The sequence below is a fragment of the Dermochelys coriacea genome, chromosome 12, assembly GCF_009764565.3.
Source record: "Dermochelys coriacea isolate rDerCor1 chromosome 12, rDerCor1.pri.v4, whole genome shotgun sequence".
Taxonomy (NCBI): domain Eukaryota; kingdom Metazoa; phylum Chordata; order Testudines; family Dermochelyidae; genus Dermochelys; species Dermochelys coriacea.
In genome coordinates, this window is record NC_050079.1 from 7,421,501 (window position 1) to 7,430,700 (window position 9,200).

At 53.1% G+C, this 9,200-nt stretch overlaps 1 long non-coding RNA gene across 1 annotated transcript; it reads left to right on the plus strand.

Annotated features, from left to right (window-relative positions):
* Window positions 1-688: 688 nt before the first annotated feature.
* Window positions 689-5,059, plus strand: LOC119841362. Its single transcript, XR_005288518.2, has 3 exons — window positions 689-843; window positions 4,451-4,654; window positions 4,784-5,059. It is a non-coding gene; the product is annotated as an uncharacterized LOC119841362 (long non-coding RNA).
* The last annotated feature ends 4,141 nt before the right edge of the window (window positions 5,060-9,200 follow it).

A 9,200-nucleotide genomic window follows, 5' to 3' on the forward strand; every position in this document is an offset into this window, starting at 1 on the left:
CAAAGAGAGAGCCAAAAAATTGTCCAAGAGGACTTTATTTTCAGTGGTGGTTTTCATAGGCCAGTGTAATGTCTCCTAGAAACCCGCACCCAACGATTCTAGTGACGTCTAGTGCCCCCACTCACTGTGACATCAGGAGTATCTGGAGTGACAAGTCAAAGGGAGATGTTACAAAACAAGTGTGGATCTAGTAGTGAGGACCAGGGCTGCCCAGAGCGGGGGGCAATTTGCTCCAGGCCCCAGGGCCCCGCAGAGTACTATAGTATTGCAACTTTTTTTTATGGAAGGGGCCACCGAAATTGCTTTGCCCCAGGCCCCTGAATCCTCTGGGCGGCACTGAGGGCAGCTTTCTGAGTGAGCCTGCTGCCTCTAGACACTTGGAAGGCCCACCCTGAAACCTGTGCTCCTATTGAGGTCAACGGCAAGACATTCAGCAGATGTTGAATTTTTGTAGAAGACAAAAACGTGTGAGCCTGGGCTTTACGGATTATGACAGTCAGGCCGGATGGCTGCCGGAGGGGCTGGGAAACCAGCTATGTTAGCTCTAGAATACTAAAGGGCCTTTTCCCTACAAGCTGGGAAGGGGTTACTTCAGGTCAATTAGGGACACCTGAGTCCAATTAAGGGCTGCCTGAAACCTGTTAAAATCTCTCCTGCCAGGGTGCTGGGAGACAAACTGCTGCAAGGCTGGAGGCAGCAGGGAGGTAGGTTTCTCCACTGTAAAGCCTGCACCCCCTCCCCATAGGGGAGACACCCAAAACCCAGTGCCTGTTTAGGGGAAGGACTGATGCCCTGGGGCCAGTGACAGGATGACACCTGCCCCAGTGAGGGGGCCAAGGCAAGGTATTCCCCTTTTGTTTTGGTGCATTATAGACTTTTCCCCCTTTGTTTGGCAGCAGAGCACTCCTCGGGCCTTCCCCGAAGCCGGCTGGGAAGGCTCTGAGAAAGAAACCCCGAAGAGGGAAGACAGACCCACTCCAGAGTGGGTGGCTGATTTCCCCCAGGCCCTGTCCCTGCCAGAGGAGGGAGTGCTAAGTCTGGTGAGGCATAAGGGGGGGGGGCTTGCCACAGGGGGGAAATAATGTGATGGGTGAGTGGGAGAAAGAGAACTTCTGCAGCAGCATGTTGAGAGGATGGAGGAAGGGTGGTGGCTGGGGAGCAAGAGGAGGAGACGGTAGGAGCAAAGGGGAAGGTCCGAGACGAGGGATGCTTGGAAGGGGGGGTGGGCAGTGTGTATTGAGCGGGAAGGATGGACTGTGAGGGTGTTTTTCAGGTCACGGTGAGTTTTGAGATGGGGGGCAGGACATCCAGGGAGAGGGGTCTTAGCGACAGGTTGAGATGCGAGCCAGTGCTGGGTTTACAGTGGCGCCATGGAGCCGGGCCCATGCTCAGAAGGGGCCCCAGCCTGCTCTGCTTGCCCTGCACCCTGAGACCCTGCTGGCTCCCCCCGCCACTTGCTCCTCTTGGCCTGCCTGCTGGCTGGCCAAGGGCTCCTCTCTGGCCCCACACCTCTGCTCCTCTCTGCCCCCTGGCTGGACCCCAGTGAACCTCCGGCTCTGGGCAGCCTCTGCTTCCCACCACCTGTGGGTCCCCACCTGTCCCCCCCGGAGCTGGGCCACTTGGGACTGGGGCAGAAGCCTGGCCACTCTTGGCCAGGTGTGTGTCTGTGTCTGTGGGGGGGGGGGGAGACAGTGTGGGGGGCTTGGCTGGGACCCTCCCGGCAAGTGCGTCTTGAGGGAGCCCGCCCGGGGCAGGTCCTGGCCTGGCTGATCGCGCCACTCCCAAGGGGCTGGAGCGATTCCCGGCCCCGGGACCAGCCCCGGCTGTGCTGCCGGCTCAGCCCACAGACACAGTTGCCTCCCAGCAGGGCCAGTGAGCACGGCCAGGAGGCAGGGAGTGGGTCTGGTGGGGTGCTGGGCTGTGAAGGGGCGGGGAAGATCTGTGTGTTGGGGCACTAGGGAGTGGGGGTTCTGTGGGGGGTGCTGGGCAGTTGTGGTGGGGCTGTAGGCAGGGTGCTGTGCATTTGTGGGTGGATCTAGAGGGGCGCTGGGCATAGTGTGTCTGAGGGGGCTCTGACCATAGGGAGTCGGAGGTGTTGGGTGGGGGGGCTGTGTGGCACAGCATAGGCCCGCCCCTGAGGGGAAGGGGCATGTTGGCAGCACAGGAGCAGCTGCTGATGGAGGGGGAGAGATGAGAAATCGGAAAGCGCTGAGGAAGAAGGAATGACCAACAATAGCAAAGGGTGCAGATCGAGCAAGGACCATGACTGAGAAAGGCCTTTAGATTTGGTCAAGAGAGGCTCATTGGACTCTCAGGAGCAGTTTGGGTGAGCAGAAAGGGCTGAGCCAGACTGCAGCCGATGCAGGAGAAGATGTCAAAGCAGAAGGTGTGAGCTGCATGGGGAGGGAGTTGGGTAAAAGGAGAGGGGAGGCAATGGGCCAGTCCTTGGAGAGGGGAAAGGGGTCAAGTGAGGGTTTTATGAGGGAACCAGTGGCTGTTATAAGGGGGATGGAAAGTTTTGGTACTAGGCACATCCTTGAGAGGATGAGGGAGAGGGAGGGCACGAGATAAGAAGCTAGTGAAGTCAACGAGACAGGGATAGGGACAATGGGACAGGAAGAGGAGTCGGAAGAAGAGGGACATCTCCAGGTTAAAAATGAGCAAGGTGGAATGGGAGGAAACTGAGGCAAGTTCAGGGGGATTGTAGAGAGGAGAAGGAAAGTCTCACCAGAGACCCTCCATGTTCTCCTTGGGGAAGCTGGTGAGACCATGGGGAGAGAGGGCAGGATGCAAACGATATGAAGAAAGAATAACAAACTGAACTAGAGCCTCCTGGATTTAAAAGAGAGGGGACTGCTGGCAGGGTGCTGTCCGTGACCAGGCCAGGACCTGGGAACTCCCTCCCTGCTCCCTTGGCACAAAATAAGCCAGATCTATTGACCTTCAGGGCATTCTCCAAAGTCCCTCACTTTCCTCAGGCATCTGGGGAAGGAGGGGAAGCTGAGGGCAGGGGTATATGTGTGTTGTGCAGAATCTATCCATCTCTGGTTTGGTCTGGCTGTTTAAGTAGGACTCTGTTTAGCATCTGTCAAAGGCACCGAAGGGCCCTCAGGAAGGGGCTGTCCTATGTTTTCTAGAAAGTTAGCTGAACACAAAGACAGACGTGATCACATTTTGAACACCTGCAATCTGCCATGGGCAGTGTCTGGTGCATGGAGCTGGGAAAAGCATCACCACTTTCTATCTTCAGTCTGACCACTGGAGATTTCTCATTTTCTAGAAATCCTATGGCACACACAGAAGGAAGTAAGTGAGAAATGAGACTGTGTGGAGACAGATGGGCCAGCAACCCAGGAGAGGATGTTGCCTGGCATAAGTGTTGATGAGCTAGACCGAGGGAGCAAAATGTGAAAGAAGAGCCCGGGGCACCCGATCACAGCCACAAAGAGAAGTGATGGTTGGAGTGAACTTAGAAGGGCAAACAGGGGCAGGCTCCCCAGGAAGGGGCTAGAAGCAACAGGAACAGAGAATGGGAGCTTGAAACCTTTGTTCAGGGCGGGTGAGAGAGGAGGGAGCAGCTGTAGAGGCTGAGTGAGATGGGGAGTGTGGGGAAGAAAGGGCAGGGAGCAGGAAACATGGAGAAGAGGAAGTGGAGTGAGGTGGAGTGGGGTTGCTTGGAGACAGTGGGAGGTAAGGGGGAAAGCATGCGGTAGGCATAAGCTTTCTAATGGACAGGCTTACGATGGAGCTCAGACAAGCCCAGAGCAGGGAGGGGAGAACGGGGGTATGTGTGTGGGGCAAGTGTCGTCAGAAGACAGAAGTTGAGGGTGGGTGAAAATCTGCAAGACCAAGAGGATGCATCAGCAGGTGGATGCTGAGGTGGGGCATGGTGAGCAGGTGGCAGGGCTCATGGGTGCAGGGTGGGAAGCCAGGACAGGAAAGTGATGCCAAGTGGCGGGGATGAAGGGTGATGGTGAGGAGAGACAGAAGTGACTTCCGGTCAGAGAGAGCCACAAATCCTCCATGGCGTGATGCCTTAATACAGCATTGGGCTGCCTCTCTCAGGCTGTATATCAATGTCCAAGGTGATGTGATGACACAACATGACCATCCCAGTGCTAGGCCAGCAAGTCGCACTGTGATGAGTCTTGGCCTCCCTGCACCTCTATTTGATGGCAGCATGGCTCTCTCCAGCCTGTCAAGTTAGGGCATAACGAGGCTGGGCATTGGGGTCCTAGTCATCAAGAAGGAGAGGCCCAGATGTGGGGGCATGGGGCTGTGGGCATAAACCCTGCTTCCCTAAGAGGAGACTTGTGCTTGAGTGCTTGCATGTTTGCTCTCCAGTCAGTGAGCCTGAGGCCCACTAGCCCATGTTGTAGGGAAGTTCTTGCCTAGCCCAGCCTGAGTTTGCGCGCTCTCTCTCTCTCGTCTATTTTTACATTTCCTGCAGTCTGCCACAGGAGCTTGATGCAAATCAACCTTTGTGCAAATTCACCAATCAAGAAATTCAGTCAGCTCTTCCTAGATGAGGAAGGAGAAGTGAAGGGAAGTGAGCGCCTTCTGCTCCATGCACGGCTCTACATTTCCTCCCTGCACACTGTTGCTGAAAAGACCTTTATTTACGTGCCTGAATATGAACACTGGAGGCTCCCAGGTATGAAAATGATGGCCAGTCTTTCCTTGCTTTTTAAGAGCATGGGGTTATAATGCAGGCTTTTGGGGCCTGATTCCCAATTATTCCCACCATTCATATTCCCACTGCAATTTATTCTCTACTTCCAAGGTCCAGAAGAGGCCATGGGAAGCAGAACATAAGTTAGAGCAACCATGAGGTTGCTCTGATTGACACCCAAGGAATCTGCAGGAGCCTTGTAGTCCACAGCAGCTTTCAGGGGATGTAACAACTGCTTCAGCCTGGACAATGATCTGCGAAACATTCAGCCCTGGCATAAGCTAGTGCAACTCTACTGGAGACACGTCCTGTGCTCACTTACTGCCGGGCCAATTATGACTGAGGAGTGCAAGGTGCCTTGGAGGCTGCGTTTTTTTTTTGTTTTTTTTTTTTGTTTTTTGCAACAGCAGCAAAATGAATGGTGGGAAATTGCATCATCCCCGTTTTAGCGACTTCGTGCTGGGAAAGGCTGAAAGAACTGGCTTTGATCAGAAAACCCAGCCAGTGCCTTTCGGCTAAAGTACCAGCACTTCCGAAAAGTTACCTCCCTTTTCACTCTTACCCCGAAACCATTCTATGGCTTCCTAGTGCTCGAAATAACCTGAGCGCAGGAGAGACGGGCATGATAATGTAACACCGACAGACCCTGGTCGTCAGCAGGCAGGATCAAATCTGGAGCCTCTGGAGCTTAGTGCATGAGCCAAAAGCCATATGGCTCTTAGCTAAGGCTGTAGAGCAGACTCATAATCTCTAAGTGGTCTCTGTACCACTAGATAGGACAGAATCCCATACCCAAGAGATGTGTGGGTTACAATATGGCAACCAGGACAAAAAGGCACCAGGCAAGCAGCCAGTGAGTCTTCCATGTGCCTGCTAAACCCAGCTCATCTCATTACCAGATTGGTTACTAAGCTCCAAGCAGTGACACTTGTGCAAATGCACAGAAGACCATAGGATTGCTGCACAAGTGGCAGGGAGAGTATAAGGGAGCCTGCTGGCCCTTTAGTGCTGGTGATGAAGCATAAGGAGGAAAAGGCGCAGCTTCATTCTCGGAGCCCAGGCTCCGTTTACAGGCCTGGGAGCTGGGAAACAAACCTGTGTTTTTAATTGTAAACTGAGCACATTTAATAGTGGGTCCCTGAGATGGAAAACATGGACCCTTACAAGGTATTGGCACAGGTGCCTTTCAGACTGGACATGCCCTACCAACAGGAAAGGGACAAATCCGACTCCAATGGAGCCTGAGTGGGTGTTTTTGTTTTTTGAAGTAAAAATGAAAGTTAACAAGTGACCTGTGAATTCTTAAATGTCGGGTAGCTTCTCAGTTTGTAATACACTTTGTCAACAGGGCTTAACTAGCTGCCTATAAACACTCCTGGTCATAAAACAGTTCAGTGGGGACAGGCGGTGAGTGGGAGGTGGCTGGGGCAGAAAGGGTTCCCCTAAGTTAGTGGTGAAAGTGAACTAAATACAAGAGGCAGTCCCTTTCCCTGCAGATTGACCCTGGGGAAATCATGTTCTCATCAGCTTACATTTCCTGCATCTTCTCTCTACGGTCATATGCAAAGCCAGCAGCACAGAGTCCTTTGGCAAAGGGCCATGACGTTGATTATGAGCTGCTGGCAGAAGTTTGGAAAGACGTTCTGTAGCTTTACATCAATGGAGAGAAGTGGATGCACGAGGGCAGCAGAGGGTCACATGTGAAAGGGGCTGGTGTTGGCATGACGGCGGGGGGGCCAAGGAATGAGAATGGGCTGCTATACTTTAGAAGGGCCTGATATGGGCAGCAGAGGCTCACGAATGGCAGACTGATTGCTACAGGCAAAAATGAGCGGAAGCAGCCTCTGGGGGTGGGTGCCCATGTTGCGACTGTACCATCAGCAGAGCAAATAGTCCAACCCCCCCCAAAGTGAGCCCACTGGTGTGTTCCTGCCCCAGGCAGTGGACTTCATTTGCTGAGTTGTCATCCTGGGTTTTCAAAGCAGCACTGTAAATGCTATTGCTCAGGCAACAAAACCAGCAGCTCCTCCCTCGGTGACATGCCCAGAAGTGTACACTGCATCCTGGCCCCTTTTCGGAGAGGATACAGGAAGCACAGCCTGGCCCTGATTCAAACCCTGGGTGTCCTGCTGTTTGCTGCTCTCAGTGAGGAAGCTCATGAGCAAAATCGCTTGCTCTTTGGTCCCTACCACCAGCACCCCTGTCTAGTTTGGTCGCCTGCCTTTCCATGGAATGATAAACTCAGGGCTATTCTGGGGTGGGGTGGGGTGGGGGGGCATGCAAAATGGGAGTGGCAGGCAGACCTAGCCCTGCCCATCGGGACTTACAGAAGGTCACCCCCGCAACACCCCTGAATGCTTCTGCCATGCGACACCTGCCCTGGGACCTAGTTTGGATGGTATGAGGTACTTCAAGCACAGCTCAGTTCCTGAGAGCGGAATACAGCCCAAGATCTTCGAATGGCTCAATAAACAACCCAGAGCGCTTAGGGCCTGAGACTAAGGCTTCAACCCCCTGACCCATGCTGAGATTTTTAATACATAGAATCATAGAAGATTAGGGTTGGAAGAGACCTCAGGAGGTATCTAGTCCAACCCCCTGCTCAAAGCAGGACCAACCCCAACTAAATCATCCCAGCCAGGGCTTTGTCAAGCCGGGCCTTAAAAACCTTTAAGGAGGGACATTCCACCATCTCCCTAGGTAACCCATTGCAGTGCTTCACGACCCACCTAGTGAAATAGTGTTTCCTAATATTCAACATAGACCTTCCCTACTGTAACTGGAGACCCTTGCTCCTTGTTCTGTCATCTGCCACCACTGAGAACAGCCTAGATCCATCCTCTTTGGAACCCCCTTTCAGGTAGTTGATGGCTGTTATCAAATTCCCCCTCATTCTTCTCTTCATGTATCTCTGTTTGCTGGACTGTAGTGCTCCTGGCATGTGTGGGCTGCTTTCCCCTCCATTATTAACTCTGCTCCCTCGTGCATGCTGTCTGCCTCCCCCGGAGAGGCCATCAGGGGCCATTCCCTCTGTGCTACGCACCCCAGTGAGCTTGCTGTGTTTATGGGGCTTGGGGAGTCTCTTTTTCCACGTGCATTTTGTCACTCCAAATCCTTTCTAAATGTACTGAGGTCATGAGAGCAAGCAAATAGGGACTGGGGGGAGATAGGTTTAACCATGAAGCTGAGGTGGGGGCAGGGTTTCTATCTATGTGGTGCTGATGGGCAGGGCTCTTTACAGGGAGCTGAGGGGAAGAGGGTCAGCAGCGGGGCTGTGTCCTCATTCTTAAGCACTTCCTGGAAAAGCTCAATTCCCCCCTTTGCCCACAGGATGGTAGTGTGGCCCAAAGAATAGGGCACTGGCCTGGGAGTCAGGGGATTTAGTGTCCAGTCCTGGTTTTTTGCCTCTGATCCGCTGTGTGACCAGGGACAACCTGTAACCCATAGCAGCTGTGCAAGCAAAGATCTCACTGCCCAGCTGAGTTCTGGAGCATTCAAAAATCTCCTTTTCCGTGTGTGTGTGTGTGTGTGTGTTTATATGAACTTTTTGGCACGCACCACAGAAATACATTAAGAGGATTTTACGGCTCCACCCCAGGCCCATGGATTATACAGGGAAGCCAGTTCCTGCTACCTTACAGCTGTGGTGGTGCACCTCTACCTGGGGTTCCACCTGCTTTGCTGGCCCCCTAATCCCATGGGCAGCTCCTGTGGAGAAATGGCAGCCCCTCCTTTTGTGTGGAGGCAAACAGTGGAGAGATATTGGGGGGTGCAAAATGAGTGCAGAGGAGTAACTCCCATGGGGGTGGAGGTAACCTGTGACTACACGCAGGATGGACCTATAAGAAATAAATGGTCCGGCAATGGCAGTGATGTAATCACAGATGGGGAATATCCCCGGCTCTGTTGAAGGATTAGGCTAAACCAGGGGTTTGCGAGGTTATTACGAGGGGGGTCGTGAGCTGCCAGTCTCCACCCCAAACCCCTCTTTGCCTCCAGCATGTTAAATATATAAAAAGTGTTTTTAATTTATAATCTATAACATGGGGGGGGGGGTCTCACTCAGAGGCACCAGTACAAAAGTTTGAGAACCACTGGGCTAAACTCTGTATCACCCTGTTTGAAGGCAGGTGCCAGAGATGAGAAGATGGAGGCCGGCAGCATTTCACTGGTCTGTAGCTTCCCTTGATCAAATACCTCTTTGACAAGGGAGCCAGTTGCCCAGGGCACATGCATGTCGTGTCATGAGGAATTGCCTTTGATTGGGTGGTAGCTTTTTTTTTTTTTTTAATTCCTACCCCCTGGCCTGCCCCCTACTAGTCTCATTTGCTGTGCACAAGTGCAATGAGCTGCAGCACTGCCCCCTACTGCTGGAGCTGGGAGGTTGACAGAAAGGAACCCCCCAACCCCCCACCCGCTCACAATGAGGCTTCCTGATTGTGGCTCTTTCAATGAATCAGCAAACTGTAGCCTGACCAGCTGTTAATGCCAACCTGTGAGGAGCATGAAAAACCACAAACGCTTGGAG